Raw genomic sequence first — 18,781 nt, 5'->3', positions numbered from 1 at the left:
TATGGAGAACAGTTTTCAGGTTCCTAAGAAGACAAAAAATATTGAACTACCGTATGATCCAGAAATCCCAGTGCTTGGTATATACCCAAAAGAAAGAAAATCAGTATATCAAAGAGATATCTGTGTGCCTATGTTTGTTGCAGCAGTGTTTACAAGAGCTAAGATTTGGAAGCAACGTAAGTGTTCATCAACAGATGAATGGGTAAAGAACGTGTGGTACATATACACAATGGAGTACTATTCAGCCATAAAAAAGAATGAGATCCAGTCATTTGCAACAACATGGATGGAACTGTAGATCATTACATTAAGTGAAATAAGCCAGGCACAGAAAAACAAACATTTCATGTTCTCATTTACTTGTGGGATCTAAAAATCAAAACAATTGAACTCATGGAGATAAAGAGTAGAGGAATGGTTATCAGAGGCTGGGAAGGGTATTGGGGGCATGTGGGGGCAGTGGGGATGTTCTATGGGTACAAGTAATAATTAGAATGAATAAGAACTACTATTTGATAGCACAACAGGGTGACTATAGTCAATAATAACTTAATTGTACATTTTAAAACAACTTAAAGAGTGTGACTGGATTGTTTGTAACTCAAAGGATAAATGCTTAAGGGGATGGATATTTCATTCTTCATTATGTGCTTATTTCACATTGTATGCCTGTATCACATCTCATGTACCCAATAAATACATACCTCTACTATGTGCCCACAATTTTTTTCCAAACTATTGCATTTATTATAAACAAGGGTGCAGACTCTAGACTCTCAGAAACACAACAGATACGAAGCTGAGACAGCTCTGGTGAAACAATAACTGAGAGACAGGGAATACCGAGGTATTCATGTCTGCCATCCAGGACCCCACACCCCACCTTTGGTCCAGATGGCCCCTTGGCCCAGGTGTCCCTGCTGCCAGAACACACTGGACTGGGGTACAGGAGTTGCATATTCCATGAGGCTGGTGTCAGGGGAAGCAGGGACTCACAGTTGCCAGGTTTTCCCTCTTCTCCTGGCCAATTTCCCTCCACAACCCAGGGGTTTCAGTCTCACATCAACTATCACATTTTAAAACAGAAAACAGGCAAAATGTTTGGTTAAAATAAAATGAAAACACTGCAGGGAAGAGACCTGAGTGTGCTGGTGGACAGAGCGCCCTGTTCACCTGTGGGAAGGGCAGGGCCAGCAAGGGCAGGAGAGCTCCCTGTGGGTAGCTAGGCTGTGTGTGTGGCCCTCCAGGTGGTCCTAGGGAGGATGTAGGGACAGGAACAGTCCAGGTAGACAGCTATCAGGTAAGCAGGGCTCTGCCTGAGGTGTTCTGGCATCAGGAGGCTGCCTGATCCCCAGTCGGCATGACACAGGCTCCAGGAAGCAATGGGACATCTGCCCAAAGGATCAAAGCCCAACTTGGTCAGATCCCAAGCTTCACCTGCATCATGTCTCTGGCTCTGCAAAGGGTACCCCCAACTCTGGGGACAAACCATGCCCCTGAGCAGCAGCTGGCTACATTGCCAAAACCAGGACACATCTGTATCATACTCACAGAAAGCTGCACCATCCTGGTGTGACAGGCCACACTTGGTCACCCTAGGGTAAGCTGGAAAAGAACTCCAGATGTGCCATGGAGAGCCCCCCACCTCTCAGGGGCCACCTCACAGGGTGCTCCCCACCCCATTCTTTGAGTTTGGCTTGAGATTTTAGGAAGCATAATTTCAGGTGAGGAAGAGAAGAAAGTCTGGTCCCAGCCCACTCTGGCAAGGAACGTTCCCCACCTCGTCAGCATCAAAGGAAGCCACATATACAGGCAGGACACACACAGCACGCACGGGGCGTAAGGAACCGTGCTTGCACACCACTCACACACACACACAACATAACCTAGTGGCAGCCGGAGAGGCCGGGGCACGCTCCGGGAGCCGCCTTTGGGGCATATATGTAGGCCGGGTTGTAAGGAGGCTGGCTCGTGGGGTATGGCGCGGTTGCTCCTCCAGCCAGTGTCTCCTGGTAGGCCGGCGGGCCCATGGGCTGGGCCGAGTAAGGTGGTGGGTACTGTGTTGGGTAGGGTGCTGCTGTCATCCCTGGCTGGGGGTGCATGGGGTAGTAGCCCTGGTAGCTCGATCCAGGGTAGCTGGGCGGCACACTTGGAGGCTGAGTGTAAGGGGTGTGCACCACAGTGGTGAACGTGATGCTGGTGACAACCGGACGTGGTCGGCGGCACATCTTGTACAGGCAGCAGCAGGAGCAGGTGAAGCAGATAATGATAGTGATGACAGACAGCACAAAGATGGTCAGGCTGATGGCCACCCATAGCTACGAACCCCATGTTAGCCTCTGCCTTCACCCAGGGGCCTTCTGCACCCCTGGACTTCCCCTCTTTCCATCATGGGCCACTCAGTTTCAATTTCTTCCCCTTTCGGAGAAAAGGAAAGGAAATCTCCCCCCACAAGTTTTTTTTTTTTTTTATAATACAAGGAAAGTGTCAGGCGGGGCGTGGTGGCTCATGCCTGTAATCCCAGCACTTTGGGAGGCCAAGGCAGGCAGATCACTTGAGGTCAGGAGTTTGAGACCAGCCTGGCCAACATGGAGAAACCCCATCTCTACTAAAAGTACAAAAATTAGCCGGGCATGGTGGCAAGTACCTGTAATCCTAGCTACTCGGGAGGCTGGGGCAGGAGAATCGCTTGAACTCGGGAGGTGGAGGTTGTAGTGAGCTGAGATTGCACCACTGCACTCCAGCCTGGCGACAGAGTTAAGACTCCATCTCAAAAAAAAAATATGTATATATATCAAAGACCATTGGGTCATGTCAAAGAGACTCAGAAGTCAATTTGATGAAAATCTCACAGGCCAAATATGGGACAATCTGAGCATCAATAAAAATCATAACTGCAATGAACTGTAAGCATAAAATATGTCTCACACAGAGATTTCATATTGATATTTGCAAAAAAAGTAATGTTCCTGTTGGTTGAATTGTGTCTCCCAAAAACATTCACATGTTGAAGTTTGGCTCAGTGGTACATGCCTATAGTCCCAGCTACTCAAAAGGCTGAAGCAGGAGGATAAAGTCCAGAGGTTCAAGGCTGTAGTGAGTTATAATCATGCCTGTGAATAGCCACTACACACTAGCCTGAGCAACATACTGAAACTCTGTCTCCAAAAAAGAGTCCAAATGTTGAAGTCCTAACCCTCAAAACCTGAATGTGACAATAATTAAAGTTAGGATTTTTGAAAAGGTAATTAAAATAAAATGAGAAGCATGTTAGTAGAAGCCTTGATTCCTTTGAAGTGACTATTGGTAGAAATATGAACATTAAAATGATTTTGGTGAAGGCTCAGAAAGAAAAGAGAAGAGCTGTAAAGACAGAAAGCTTCTGTCATCTTATGGAATATATATATCATCATGAACATCATATGGTAAAAATATGAATGTTTAAGGTTCTTCTGGTGCGGTCTCAAACAGAAATGAGGAACATGTTATTGGAAACGGGAGGAAAGGTTATTCCTGTTATAAAGTAGCAAAGAACTTGGACAAATTGTGTTCTAGTGTTTGGTGGAAAGTAGAATTTGTAAGTGATGAATGGATATTTAGCTGAGGAGATTTCTAAGCCAAGTGTCAAAGACCTGACCTGGCTTCTTTTTGCTGCTTTATAGTAAAATGTGAGAGAAGAGAATTAATTTGAGGAATGAATTGTTAAGTAAAAAGGAACCAGACTTGAAGATTTGGGAGATTCTCATCCTATTCATATTGCAAAACTTAGAAAATGTGTTCTGGAGAGAACATCAAGGATGTGGCTGGAAAACAATTTACTAAAGATATTACATGTGCAATTCATAGATCCAATGAACAGCTCAGCAGAATCCAGGAATAGACAGGCAGTTGTCTAGGAAATATATGTCAACGACTCTCATCTGATTTTGTACCCCCTTTGAATTGCACAGGAGGCCCAAAAGGGTTTTGAGAATTTTGTACCAGCAGAAATGCTGCTAGCTTGGACTGAAGGGGACAGAGATGGGATAAAATGAAGGAAGGCTGTTGGACTTCTGGAATTCTACAGAATGGGCCAATAGCGCTATCCAGCTGTAAACATGTCTTATCCTTCAAGAAAAGAGAAGAATAACCCAAAGGTAGATCAGAGGTCAGCAGGGCTGTTACTTCTCCCTTGGGCCCAGAGGCATAGGCCTAGGGAATGTGGCCGTATCCTCCAGATTTCATCTAGCCAGGCATCTGCCTGTGAGTGCCAGAGGGTGTGGGTCTGTTTTCTAGGGCTGAGGTGAGTAGGGCTGCTTTCCAGAGCTGAGAAGGCTTGGCCACCACCTGGGTGGGCTCAGAGGACAGAACACTGAGCCAAAGAAATTTATTCTTGAGCCTTAAAATCTAATGGAATTTTCCCTGTTCTGATTTGAATTTGCTTGCAATCCATGATCCTTTTTTTTCTCATTTTTTCTCCTTGAAATAGGAATTTCTATCCTAGGTCTGTTCTACTATTGTATTTTTAAAGCAGATAACCTGTCTGGTTTTACAGGTTTTCAGATGGAGAGGAATTTTGCCTCAGGTTGAATCATACCTCAAGTCACTCATATCTGATTTAGATGACATTTATATAAGATTTTGGTGCTGAAATGTGGGGTGCTGCTTTAAAAATATAGAAGTGCCTTTTGAATTGAGTAATATGTAGGTGCTGGTAGAGTTTTGAGGAACAGAGTGAAGACAGTGTGAAGGCACAGGGTGAAGATGGGCATCTCTAAACCTGAAAATTCTTCCCTGGTGGCCCCTCAGGAGGAACTAACTCTGCTGACAACTTGACTTCAGCCTTCTAGCCTCCATAACTGTGAGAAAATAAATTTCTGTTGTTTAAAGCTACCCAGTCTGTGGTACTTTGTTATGACAGCCCTCGCAAATTAATAAATGTCCTTTGGAAGATGATAGAGAACAATTGTTTGGAAAGCTGATTTTCAAAAAGGTAAAGAGAGAAGCATTTATTTTGACCTCCTATACAAACTGTACCTCAAGTTAAACAAAGCATCTGTACTTTTAAATTTTTTTTATGGATGGGGTCTCAGTGTGTTTCCCAGGCTGGAGCACAGTGACTGTTCACAGGTGTGATCATAGCATACTGCAGCCTTGAACTCCTGGTCTAAAGAAATTTTTTTGCCTTTGCATCCTGAGTAGCTTGGACTACAGGTGTCTGTCACCCTGCCTAGCTTATATTTTGTAAGAAACATAGAGCCAGGGGAACATGTTAAATGACATCATTGAAACTCAATCAGCAAAATCCAGACTCTGGAAAAGTCTAAACAATAATTGACTATATTTCTTCAACAAATAATTTGCAAAGAATAAAAAAAAATAAGAGAACGAGGGGGAACTTAGAGAGTTAAAGAGGCTTAAGAGATATATTAACAAAATGCAAAACAAGTACCTGTAAGGTGCTTTGGGTACAGCTTGTGTGCATGTCAAATCATGTCTTCTCTTAATCGAGTCACTGCTGTGGTGACCAGTTCTATGCAAGCATAATCTGACAAGGCCTTGCACTGGCCCAATGCAGTGTATATCTTGCTTCTTGCACAGGGGCTTCTCTGATGCCAAATCACTGGGCAAATTACAGACCAGTGGGCAGTCAGACATGTGCAAATAGGATGTGTGGCAGAATTAGGTTACATGGGATTATCTTGACTAATAAGGGAATGGGAGGTGTTGGCTAAATCCTTCCCTCTTATGTCCTTCAACTAGACAGTTCTGAGATATATTTCATAATGCAACTCAGAAGGTCCCCAAGATCATATACCTGTTATCAGTTGCATGGTAACTAAAATTTGGAATTATTCCTTGTACTGGCTTTCCTTCCTTTTTAAAATACTCCTATATACTTCATTTCTACTCTTGGGATCAGTTCCCAAATAAACTACCCCACAGAGCTTTTGTCTGTTTGGGGTAGTGTTTTAAAATATGGCTTTTATTATTATTTAAGTAGGTAAGACCAACAAATCAGGAAATCCCTGCCATTGAAAAGACTGTTATACTCACAGATCACAAGAAGAGGCATGACACACCGTCAGGGTTCACCCAGGAAAGCACCAGTGTCAGTCAGGAGGCAGAGGGTGAGGGAAGAATGTGGGCGAGAGCCTTTATTGTGGTTTCTGAGGGAAGGAATAGGCAAGTTAAAGTAAGCAGGTTTAGAATTAGCTAGTTTGAATAATTTTAGCAGGCTCTACAGCTTAGGGGCTTTTCCTAGTTGTCTGATACCCGACCCGGGAGTGATTTGGGCAGGTAAATAGTGGTCCTGTGCCTGAGAAGCCAATAAAGGAGGTGATGGAGGATATGGACTCTGGAGTGGTTGGTTTGCATATGAAAGACACTTTCATAATCCAGTTGTTTACTGTCTCTAGAAATTGGCTAATCCTGGGAGGAGCAATCCCTCCAAGGTCAGCACTGCCTCAAGATGTCAAAGCATCAGAATATAGAAAATTAAAGACATGGTTAATACAATTGAATACAATTGGCCCTGTGATACTTTGATATCATATTAAAAACATATTGGGATGATGATAGAGACTATACATTAGGACATATGTTTTCCCAAACGGCATAGAAAACATTTTATAATGGGAATCAAAAGAAAGGAATGCAAGTAGAAGTATTAAATATAAGAGTCTTTATAGGCTGGACCATGATTAAGTTTCTCATTTATATGGCATTAACCAAAAAAAGTAGATCTGAAATTTCTGAGATCTCTAACAATATCTTGTTGGAGTTGTAAAGTGTGTTAAAGTTTATATATATGTATGATATATATATATATTTATATATACATACGTATGTGGATATATATCACATATACACATATAAATGTGTGTATGACAGATATAGATACACACACACATATATACGTATATATAAACAGTAATATCTTGGTGTATTTCTTGGGTCAAAGTGAAGAGTCAAACAGTTATGTTGCTGCAGTCAGGTTACGAACTGATAAGTTAGTAAAGTATATGTAGATATTAGTGGTATTTTTGTGTGACCAAGGGGAAAGGGTGATTGCTGTGGTAGTGATTGGAGAAGAAGGGCAGGATGTAAAGCTGGAGGTGGAGAAGGAGAGGGCACAGTAGAGTGAGTGGTCCCCTCTCTAGGGAGTCAAGGAGTTGACTGATACGTGACAGGTCCTTCTGGGGAAAATAATGATCTCCATTAATTTTTAGAGAGGTACAGATAGTAGTAACCTCTCCTAGATTTCGTATATATGTAACCTCCATGTACTTAAAAACACATTATATATGAGACTGCTATAGTTCGGAAGTTTGTCCCATCCTAATCGCATGGTGAAATTTGATCCTCAATGTTAGAGGTAAGGCTTAGTGGGTGGTGTGTGGGTTATCTCCCTTGGGTGTGAGTAAGTTCTTGTTCGATTATTTCCCACCAGAGCTCGTTGTTAAAAAGAGCCTGGTACCTTCCTTCTTGAGACAGGCAGGCTGGTTGGTTTCCTGTTTTAATATGGTCTGGAGAAAAAGGATAAAAACCTCTCACTCAAGATCTAGCTTATGTGACCCTCAACCAGTCAGTAACAAAAGACCCAAGAAATAATTATCGCAAGTTTCTGTTTCAGGGGGCTAGAGACTTCCCTGGAGTACCTGCATGTGCAGATATACTTAAATTCCAACCTATAGTTAACTCTTCCTCATTTTTAATGCTAAAAATCATGCCCAAGGGTGATTTAAAATGCTAATGCTACATACAATGTATGAAGAAGCATGTTGAGCCACTGCACAAACACTAGAAAAACCTCTCCTATACATGCCCTGATGTAACCCTTCCCTGTAGAAAGATCCTACAAAACTAACTCAGACACTTCCCTTGTGGAGCAGCCTATTTCTATTTGTAAATGAGGAATGCGTTGCCATCAGAACTCAAAAAGGATTAAAAGATGTTGGACTTGTAGATTCTAAATGAATGTATCAAATGAATCTCCTTGGAGGATGATGTTATACCTGTGATCCTGGTAAAAGGTGAAAGTAGTTAGGCTCTCATCTGCAAAGATTGTGTGCAATGGCAAAGCTGTTTAGGTACCCCATGGGTAGCCTGAAGAAGAGTATTGTGTTCCTTTGGAGATGAAGGCAAACTGTGGTGAGATGCTGTTGAAATAGGCACTGAACAGAACATATTAGCCAAATACGTAATAGCAAAATATTTATCAGTTGTTGATTGGATAGAGTCAGTAATTTTCGTAATACTGGGTATTTGGTATGGGGGCCTTAATGGATGAGACCACAGGTTGTAATAATCCATCCTGAGATGCCATCAGGTGTATTTTTGTATCTATGTATCTATGCCAAATAAATATATTTTTAATTTTCTTGTTAAGAACAAGAAAATTTGGCTATCAAATCAAGAAGCAGTGGAGATAATCACCTCTTTATTAATTAGGTTTTTTAAATTGTGGTAAAATATACATAATATAAAACTTACTATCTTAAAACCATTTTTAAGTTTCCAGTTCAGTAGTTGTAAGTACATTTTCATTGTGGTACAACCAATCTTTTGCAAAATTGAAACACTATACCCATTAAACAAGACTCCCATTTCTCCCTCCTTTCAGCCTCTAGAAACCACCCCTCTACTTTTTGTTTCTATGAATTTACTCTAGGTACCTCATATAACTGTATACAGTATTTATCTTTTTATTATTGATATATTTCACTTAGCCTAATGTCCTCAAGTTTCATCCATGTGTCAAAATTTTCTCCCTCTTTAAGGCTGAATAATATTCCATTGTATTTATATACAACATCTTGTTTATTTATTAATCAATTAATGTACACTGGGTTGCTACCATCTTTTGTGTATTGTGAATAATGCTGCTATGAACATGGGTGTGCAAATATCTGCTTGAGTCCCTGCCTTCACTTCCTTGGAATATATACTGAGAAGTGGAATTACTGGATCATATAGTAATTCTGTTTTTAATTTTTTTTTTTTTTGAGACAGAGTCTCCCTCTGTTGCCCAGGCTGGAGTACAATGGCATGATCATAGCTCACTGTAACCTCAAACTCCTGGGCTCAAGTGATCTCTGTCTCAGTCTCCTGAGTAGCTAGGACTACTGGTATGCGGCACCATGCCTGGCTAATTTTTTTTATTTTTATTATTTTTGTAGAGACAGGGTCTCACTATGTTGCCCAGACTTCTCTTGAATTCTTGGCCTCAAGTGATCCTTTCACCTCTGTCCCCCAAAGCACTTGGATTACAGGTGTGAGCTATTCCTGGTCAGGACCATTTGTTGATCAGGGCATCCAATGCTAAGATGACTGCCTGAGGTTTGGCTAAGTGTGTTGTTTCTTGGGCCCTATCCTAAGATGGGCTCCACCCAAGTTTGGCTCCACCCTGTTTTAACGAGGTCTTCCTTCATAGCCAGGCTGAGCTTGTGGGGTGCTGCTTCCATGACCCAAAGCATAATGAGCAGCTGGGTATGGAGGGTCACAGGCTCAAGGTCTATGAGATCTTCTATTTCCAAATGTGCCCAGTATGTAGGCAGGTATTTGTTGTTTTAATGGTGCATAGCACAAGGCCAAGAGGGGCAATATGTTGCATTAGAAGCCCTGGAGCAACTAATGGCCATCAGGAGTGATCCACAGACTCCAGAAGGCGTGAAAAAGTTGTCGTGAATGAGGTTTTTTGAAAGCACTAATAGGAGTGATGGTCAATTTTAATTTATAAGTAAAAAACATACTGGACTTATATGTACTTAGTGAGTGTGTCAGATGAATCTCCTTGAAAGAGGATGTCATTCATGTAATATCAGACCTTTATTCCTGGAGAAAGATACATGCCATCAGGGTCTTATCTCCAAAGATTGCATGTGATAAAAAAGCTATTATGGGCTGGGCGCGGTGGCTCACGCCTGTAATCCCAGCATTTTGGGAGGCCAAGACGGGTGGCTCATCTGAGGTCAGGGGTTCGAGACCAGCCTGGCCAACATGGTGAAACCCCATCTCTACTAAAAATACAAAAATTAGCTGGGTGTGGTGGCACACACCTGTAATCCCGGCTACTCAGAGGCTGAGACATGAGAATCGCTTCAACGCAGGAAGCGGAGGTTGCAGTGAGCTGAGATCGCACCATCACATTCCAGCCTGGGCAACAGAGTGAGACCCTGTCTCAAAAAAAAAAAAAAAAAAAAAAGCTATTGTGGTACCCCATCAGTAACCTAGAAAAGGTGTATTGTGTCCCTTTCGGAGGTGGAAGCAAACTGCAGCTGAGAGACTGTTGAAACAGGCATTAAACAGAACATATTAGCCAATCTATAAGAACAAAATATTTACTGATTGTTGACAGAATAGAATCATTAATATTAATAATTTCACATATTGGGCAGGGAGCCTTGATGATTGGGACCACATCATTAAGGTGGTAGTAAGCCATCTTGAGAACCCCTTTTTAAATTTATTTATTTCAGATTTAAGAGCAATCAAATGTCAAAATGGTCTGCTAAATGGAGAAGCATTGAGAATAATCACTTCTTTATTAGTTGGGTTTCATGTAATAAGTTTTAAGCTTTGCAGCCCTCATTTTAGCTTACATTGGGCCATATGAAGTCTTTTAACTGGGTGTTCATGGAATCCCATTCCATCAAGCCAGTTTTTAACGGCCAAAGATTTGCTTTGACTTTAATTCATTATTTGTTGTGTCAGAGCATTTAATTCCAATATGGTATATGTTACAGCATTGGGTACTATGACTATGAGAAATTTAGGCAAGGCAACAAATTAAGGCATATCTATTTTTCTCTATTATATTTAGTTACCATTTTAAGAATATAGGGGGCACAATGTTTAAATTTATTGAGGTGCCCAGGTATAATTTGAGCCCCAGTATTGATTAAATCCATAGATTTTTTTCAATTTTGGTGCATTCTACCAGTTGTTAAAGTTAAGTTATAATCTATGTTGTAGAGGCACAAAAACCAATCAGCACCCTTTTTAAACATTTTTTTTTAGACAGGGTCTCACTCTGTTACACAGGCTGGAGTGCAGTGGCATGATCCTAACTCACTGCAGCCTCAGACTCCTGGACTCAAGCAATCCTCCCGTGTCAGCCTCCCAAATAGCTGGGACTACAGGCACGGGCCACCACTCCCAGCTAATTTTTAAATTTTTTGTAGAGATGAGATCTTGCTTATGTTGCTCAGGCTGGCTTCAATCCTCCCACCTTGGCCTCCCAATGTGCCGGGATTATAGGTGTAAGCCACCATGCCTTGCCTAAACCTTTTTGTTATATAAATTTTGAATTTTTAATTGAATCAAGGTGTGGAATTTTGCTTTTAGTTACATATCATATATACACATATACACAATTTATCATACATTGATATCACAATATATGTATATATAATTTATTATGTATCTTTTATCCCCTTTTATTAGAGGTTTATTTATAAATCGATAAGTAATCTAGGGCTAGTATTTTGCTTGCTAGAGCTGATTTTCCTCAATTCTTAAAGTTGAAGTTCCTCTTTGTTTTTTTCCTTCAACTTGAAGCCACTGAAAGCAGCAGTATTTTTTCCTTATTGTGTTTTGTTTTGTTTTAGGTTTTTAGCCTCCTGACACTGTGGTTCATAGTTTCTGTATCTGGTTTATTAGAGGAATACAGGGAGGAGGAAGGGACCTGGTGTCTCCAGGTCCCTTTCCCTGGGACAACCTCCCACAACAGGACAATGAGCCTCCACCATTCTTTTAAGTAAAATCTTTAGAATGGCTTGTATTTCTAGGTGACTAAAAACATTCTCTTTTCTCTCTCTTTTTGGATGTTTGCCTAACAAGCTCCTGGTGGTTCCAAGTGGCTCCTGTTGTGACCAGTGGCCTCCATTTGTGGTTTTCATTGGTCCTGTTGTAGGTAGCTGCCTTGCTCTCCAAGGCATCCCAATCAACATCATCTGGATTTGGATCAGCCTCCACTAGTGCAACAGTGGCAGGATCACTTGGCAAGGCCCCAAGCCCTATTTCTTTAGTAGTTTGCTAACCTCCTCAGAGATCATGGGAGAGTTGGCAAAGAAATGTGCTGGCCTTTTAATTTGAATCATTAAGTTCTTTGTCATCACACACAATGGGGTTAAACCAATAGGGTAACACATAGGGTAAGGGGATCAAGAGTGACAGAAGGAAGAGAAGACAGAAACATATCGATTGTAGATCACAGTGCCACTGCTGCCAGTGAGATGCTGTCATCTCCCCAGTGAAGTAGGCACCCCTCTTGTCATACTGGAAAGTCTAGCCCCAGATACTGCCTCACCAATTCAGTGGGTAGTCAGAGTACATCTTCCTCTTGCCATCTGCTAAGGCTTACACTGGCCCAGTATCTTCCTGACAGCCCCTTAGCACAGGTTACTCCCTTTAACCTCTCAGTAATAAGCCATTCGAATCTGGGCAAGGCCTTCAGAATACAGTCAACTTAACTGTGACTAGTAGTTCCCATTCAGGAGAGTGATAGCGATCATGGTTGCCTCTCTTGCTGTACTAAGGCAGGTGATTGTTGGTTCTTGGGGAGAACTCCAACTTTCTAGGACGCACTCAATTTAGGGAGGGGAGTTTTGGTGGTACTTAATAAAGACAATAAGCAGTAGGATGCAGCAGCACAGACACACATCAGCAAGCCATGGAGCCTTCTCAAATGGTGTTAGCCAGGTGAGAGGGCCAGCTAACAGGCCAAAAGCAGTCTAAAGGCATTTTGTTGTATCCCTCATGGTCATGACCACTCTGCTTGATGCATCAATTGCTATATATATACATATATATATATATATATACATATACATATATATATACATATACACGTATATATATATACACGTATATATATATACACGTATATATATATACGCGTATATATATATATATATATATACACACACACACATATATATATATAAAATTTGGTCTTGGGGTCTCTCTCTGGAGAGTGGCCACAAATCCTTGCCCTGCGCTGACAAGACTCCAGGGGAGGTTGTCCTGGATGTTTACAATGTACCTTTTATGGGATACCTCTTTATCCTGGAGGACAGCCTAATGCCTAAGTGTCCAACCCACTTGACCATGATCAGGTGTCCTTCTGATAAGAAACATGTTTATACTGGAAGATGCCCTTGTGGCTCTTCTCTGATCTGTGTCCAGTTTATTCCTACCAAGATAGCCACTCTCTAGGAAAGCTCTAACTAGGAGGAGAATTAGATTCAGGTGTGATGGTCAGGTGAGACACAGAAGAGGCAGCACAAAAAAAAAGGATATATGAAATAAGAAGCAGTTTTTATTACTTACAGATATTTGAGAGAAGAGGGCAGCATGCCTCAGAGGGCCATTGGGAAATGGGGAGTTCTTCAAGATATGTATGTTCCAACAGTGGGTGAGGAGCAAGAGCAACTCAAGAGTAGATTTGATTTGCCAGAAGAAAGAATCAGTGAACTTGGAAATAGATTAATAGAGATTATGCAATCTGCAGAGCAGAGTGAAAAACATAAACAAAAATGAAAAGAAACTCAAAGAAAGATGGGCCACCATTAAGTGCACTAACGTATACATAATGGAACTACCAGAAAGAAGAAAATGAGCAGACAAACTATTTAATTTAAATAATGGCTGAAATCCTCCCAAATTTGATGAAAACATTCATCTACATATATCTAATAGGATCAACGAACCGCAAGGAAGATAAACACAGAGATCGACACCCATACAAATCAGAGTAGAATTGGTTTTGCTAGTTGAGCTCATTTTTGGTTCCAAATGAATTTTAGAATGCATTTTTATAATTCTTTGATAAATATCATTGGTAGTTTGATATGAATAGTATTGAATCTGTAAATTGCTTTATGCAGTATGAACATTTTAACAACATTGATTTTTTCCTATCTGTGAGCATGGAATGTTTTTCCATGTTTTTGTGTCTCTGATTTCCTTCAGTACTGTTTGGTAATTCTTGCAGAGATTTTTTGCCTCCCTTTTTAGCTGTCTTCCTAGGTATTTTATTTTTGTGGAGATTGTGAGCAGGATTGCGTTCTAGATTTGGCTCTCAGCTTAGACATTATGGGTGTCTAAAGCACTACTGATTTTTGTACATTGATTTTGTATCCTGAAACTTTGCTGAAATTGCTTATCAGATCTGGGAGGCTTTGGGCAGAGACTATGGGGTTTTGCAGGTATGGTATCATATCATCTGTGAAGGGAGATAGTTTTACTTTCTCACTTCCCATTTGGATGCCTTTTATTTCTTTCTTTTGCCTGATCGCTCTGGCTAGGACTTCCAGTACTATGTTAAATAGGAGTGGTGAGAGTGGGCATCCTTATCTTGTTCTGGTTCTCAATGGGAATGCTTCCAGCTTTTGCCCATTTAGTATGATGTTGGCTGTGGGTTTATCATAGAGATGGCTCTTATTATTTTGAGGTATGTACTTTTGATGCATAGTTTGTTGAAGGTTTTTAACATGAAGCGATGTTGAATTTTATCAAAACGCTTTTCTGCATCTTTTGAGATGATCATGTGGTTTTTGTTGTTAGTTGTTTATGTGACAAATCACAATTATTGACTTGCATATGTTGAACCAATCTTGCATTGCAGGAATAGATTTGACTTGAGCATAGTGGATTAGCTTTTTGATGTGCTGCTGGATTTGGTTTGTTTGCATTTTGTTAATAGATTTTGCATCTGTGTTCATCAGGGGTATTGGTATGAATTTTTTTTTCACTGTGTCTCTGCCAACTTTTGGTATCAGAATGATACTAGTCTCGTGGAATATGTTAAGGAGGAGTCCCTTCTCCTCAATTTTTTGAAATATTTTCAGTAAGATCAGCACCAGCTCTTATTTATACATCTGGAAGAATTCAGCTGTGAATCAGTCTGGTCTAGGGCATCTTCTGGTTGGTAGACTTTTTATTTCTGATTCAATTTCAGAACTCATTATTTGTCTGGTCATGATTTCAATTTCTTCCTCATTCAATGTTGGGATGTTGTATGTGTCTGAGAATTTATCCATTTCTTCTAGGTTTTCTAGTTTATATGTGGAGAGGTGTTGTAATAATCTCTGAGGGATTTTTGTATTTCTGTGGAGTCAGTGGTAATGTCCCATTTTTCATTTATCTTTATCATCTTTTTTTCTTTATTAGTTTAGCTAGTAGTCTACCAATCTTATTTAGTCTTTTAAAGAACCAAGGTTTAGTTCATTGATTTTTTGTGTGTGTGGTTTTTCTCATCTCTATTTCATTCAGCTCAGCTCTGATTTTGGTTATTCCATGTCTTCTTCTAGCTTTGGGATTGGTTTGTTTTTATTTTCCTAGTTCCTCTAGGTGTGATGTTAGGTTGTTATTTTGAGATCTTTCTAACCTTTTGATGTGGGTGTTTAGCACTATAAACTTTCCTCTTAACACTGCTTTAGCTGGGTCCCAGAGATTATGGTATGTTGTATCTTTGTTGTCATTAGCTTCAAAAATGTCTTGATTCCTGCCTTCATTTCATTGTTTACCCAAAAGTCATTCAGGAGCATACTGCTTAATTTCCATGTAATTGTATGGTTTGAAAGAACTTCTTGGTTTTGATTTCTATTTTTATTGCACTGTGGTCTAACAGTATGGTTGATATGATTTCGGCTTTTTAAAAAAATTTCTTAGCAATTGCCTTATGGCTGAGCAAGTGGTCAATTTTAGAGTATGTGCCATGTACAGATGAAAAGAATGTATATTCTAATTTTGTTGGGTGCAGTGTTCTGTAGATGTCTGTTAGGTCCATTTGATCAAGCATCAAATTTAGGTCTGGAATATCCTTGTTAGTATTGTCCCTTGATGATCTGTCCACTATTGTCAATGGGGTGTTGAAGTATCCCACTATTATTAAGTGGTTATCTAAGTCTCTTTGTAAGTCTCTAAGAACTTGTTTAATCAATCTGGATGCTGCAGTGTTGGGTGCATATATATTTAGTTACATCTTCTTGTTGAATTGAACTTTTTATAATTATGTAATGCCCTTCTTTGTCCTTTTTGATCATTGTTCATTTAATGTCAGTTTTGCCTGATATAAGAACAGCAACCTCTGCCCTTTTTTGTTTTCCATTTGCCTGATAGACCTTTCTCATCCCCTTACTTTCAGCCTATAAATATCCTTTTGTGTAAGATGGGTATCTTGAATACAGCATACAGTTGGGTCTTGCTTCTTTATCTAACTTTCCACTCTGTGCCTTTTAAGTGCGGATGTTTAACCCATTTATGTTCAAGGTCAATATTGATAATGTGTAGATTTGATCCTGTCGTTATGTTGTTAGCTGGCTGTTAGGTAGACTTGATTGTGTATTTGGTTTATAGTGTTGATGGTCTATGCACTTGAGTGTGTTTTGGTGGTGGTTAGTAATGGTCTTTTCTTTCTATGTTTAGCACTACATTAAGGACCTTTTGTAAGGCAGGCCTGTTGATCACAAATTCCCTTAGCGTTTGCTTGGCTGGGAAGGATTTTATTTCTCCTTTGCTTAAAAAGCTTAGTTTGGCTGGATATGAAATTCTTAGTTGGATTTCTTTTCTTTTCTTTTTTTTTTTTTTTTTTTTTGAGATGGAGTCTTGCTCTGTCGCCCAGGCTGGAGTGCAGTGGCCTGATCTTGGCTCACTGTAACCTCTGCCTCCTGGGTTCACGCCATTCTCCTGCCTCAGCCTCCCGAGTAGCTGGGACTACAGGCGCCTGCCACCACGCCCAGCTAATTTTTTTGTATTTTTTTAGTAGAGACGGGGTTTCACTGTGTTAGCCAGGCTGGTCTCGATCTCCTGACCTCATGATCTGCCCACCTCGGCCTCCCAAAGTGCTGGGATTACAGGCTTGAGCCACCACGCCCGGCCCGGATTTCTTTTCTTGAAGGATGCTCAATATAGGTCCCCAATCTCTTCTAGAATGTAGGATTTCTGCTGAAATGTTCACTGTTAGCCTGATGAGGTTCCCTTTTTAGGTGACCTGCCCCTTCTCTCTAGTTGCCTTTAATATTTATTCTTTGGCATTGACCTTGGTGAGTTTGATCACTATGTGTCTTGGGGATGGTTGTCTTGTATAGTATATTGCAGAGGCCACCTGAATTTCTTGAATTTGAATGTTGACCTCTCTAGCAAGGTTGGGAAACTTTTCATGGATGATATCCTCAAATATGTTTTCCCATTTGCTTGCTCTCTCTCCCTCTCTTTTAGAGATGCCAAAGAGTCATAGGTTTGGTCTCTATACATAATTCCATATTTCTTGGAGATTTTGTTCATTTTTTAAGTTTTTTTTTCTTATTTTTGCCTGACTCAGTTAATTTGAAGAACCGGTCTTTGAGCTCTGAGAGTCCTCAGCTTGATCTATTCTGCAGTTAATTCTCCCCATTGTGTCATGAAATTTTTGTAGTAAGTTTTTCAGCTCTATCAGGTCAGTACGGTTCATTTCATAAAATGTCTATTTTGTCTTTCATGTATTGAATTATTTTACTGTATTCCTTAGATTCCTTAGAATGGGTTTCAACTTTCTCCAAATTTTGATGGTCTTTATTGCCATCCAGATTCTGAATTTTATGTCTGTCATTTCAGCCATTTAAGCCTAGTTACGTACTATTGCTGGGAAACTAGTGCAGTCATTTGGTGGTAAGGAGACACTCTGGCTTTTAGAGTTTCAAAGGTTCTTGGGCTGGTTCTTCCTCATCTGTGAGGGCTTACGCTTCTATAAATGTGGGATAACTTGGGTATAGTCAGTTGACGACATTTTTATATGTTTTCAGAGAGTCAAGGCTTTGTTCAGGGTCAGAATTTTTGGTGTTGAAGTTTGGGCTGCGACCTTGTAGATGGTGCTTAAGTGTGATGGGTAGTAGGTAGGCTCTTGCTCAGCCACACAGCTCCCCTGTATTCCTTCACAGTTGCAGCCATGCTTCTTCTAAGTGCTCTGAGAGTGTTGGCTCCTATCCCACTTCATTGCTGGCTTCAGATCTCACCTTGGCACCATCAGGCTGCACACCACAGCCACGGGGCATGCTCAGGCTTTCTGTTTCCTTTCCATTTGGGAGCAGCAGTGGTGGGGCCTTGACAATGACAATGGCAGAAAAATGTTCACTTGTTTCTTGAGGTGCCAACCCAGAGAAATGCAGACTCACTGCTGACTGGATCAATCAGCCAGGTGTGGGGCAGCTGTGTTGCAGGTCCAAGCCAGGGGGCCATGCCTGGTGATGAACACAGTGGGTGTGTAGCTTGAGTGGAAGACAGACTGGCTTCTTCTTCATAGGGCAGCTATATTGTGGTGTAGGTATGAGTAGAACCCTCAGGGTCTTGACACCTTACCCAATCCAAGGGCAGCAAGGGCAGTACCACTGCTGTGGCAGTAGCAGAGGGGCTTTCAGTTGCCTCTGGGAGTTGCACCCCAGAGAAATGCAGAGCCACTGCCAATGGAAATGTTCAGCCAAGGGTGGAGTGGTTGCATTGCAGTCCCTTGCTGGGGGACCCTCCTGGTGAAAAGTAGCTGGTGGGGGCTCACAGGGAAGAGAAATTTGACCCCTCGCCATATGGCAGCTGCAGCATACTGGAGGTGCCAGTGAAGTGAACAGGTCCTTTGTTTCTTTCCCAGCTTGAGGACAGGAAGGGCGGTACTGCTGTAGCTGCAATGGCAGAAGGGCTGTGGGTTGACTCTGGGATTTTCTCCTCAAAGAAACAGACAGCCACCACCAACAAGTGTTCAGGCAGGGGCAGGGCAGCTTTACTGGGGGCCCAGGTCAAGACACCCTGACCAGTGAGGAATGGCAGG

At 41.2% G+C, this 18,781-nt stretch overlaps 1 long non-coding RNA gene and 1 pseudogene across 1 annotated transcript in view; one reads left to right on the top strand and one right to left on the bottom strand.

Moving 5' to 3' along the window:
• Positions 1-18,781, top strand: part of LOC106634305 (uncharacterized) — a 92,434-nt gene that overhangs the window by 52,317 nt on the left and 21,336 nt on the right. The window lies entirely within an intron of this gene.
• Positions 1,596-6,628, bottom strand: LOC129395274 (uncharacterized; annotated as a pseudogene).

Source organism: Pan paniscus, chromosome X, assembly GCF_029289425.2.
Source record: "Pan paniscus chromosome X, NHGRI_mPanPan1-v2.0_pri, whole genome shotgun sequence".
In the NCBI taxonomy this organism is placed as follows: domain Eukaryota; kingdom Metazoa; phylum Chordata; class Mammalia; order Primates; family Hominidae; genus Pan; species Pan paniscus.
Note: the sequence above shows the minus strand (reverse complement) of the source record. Positions and strands in the feature narration are given on the sequence as shown.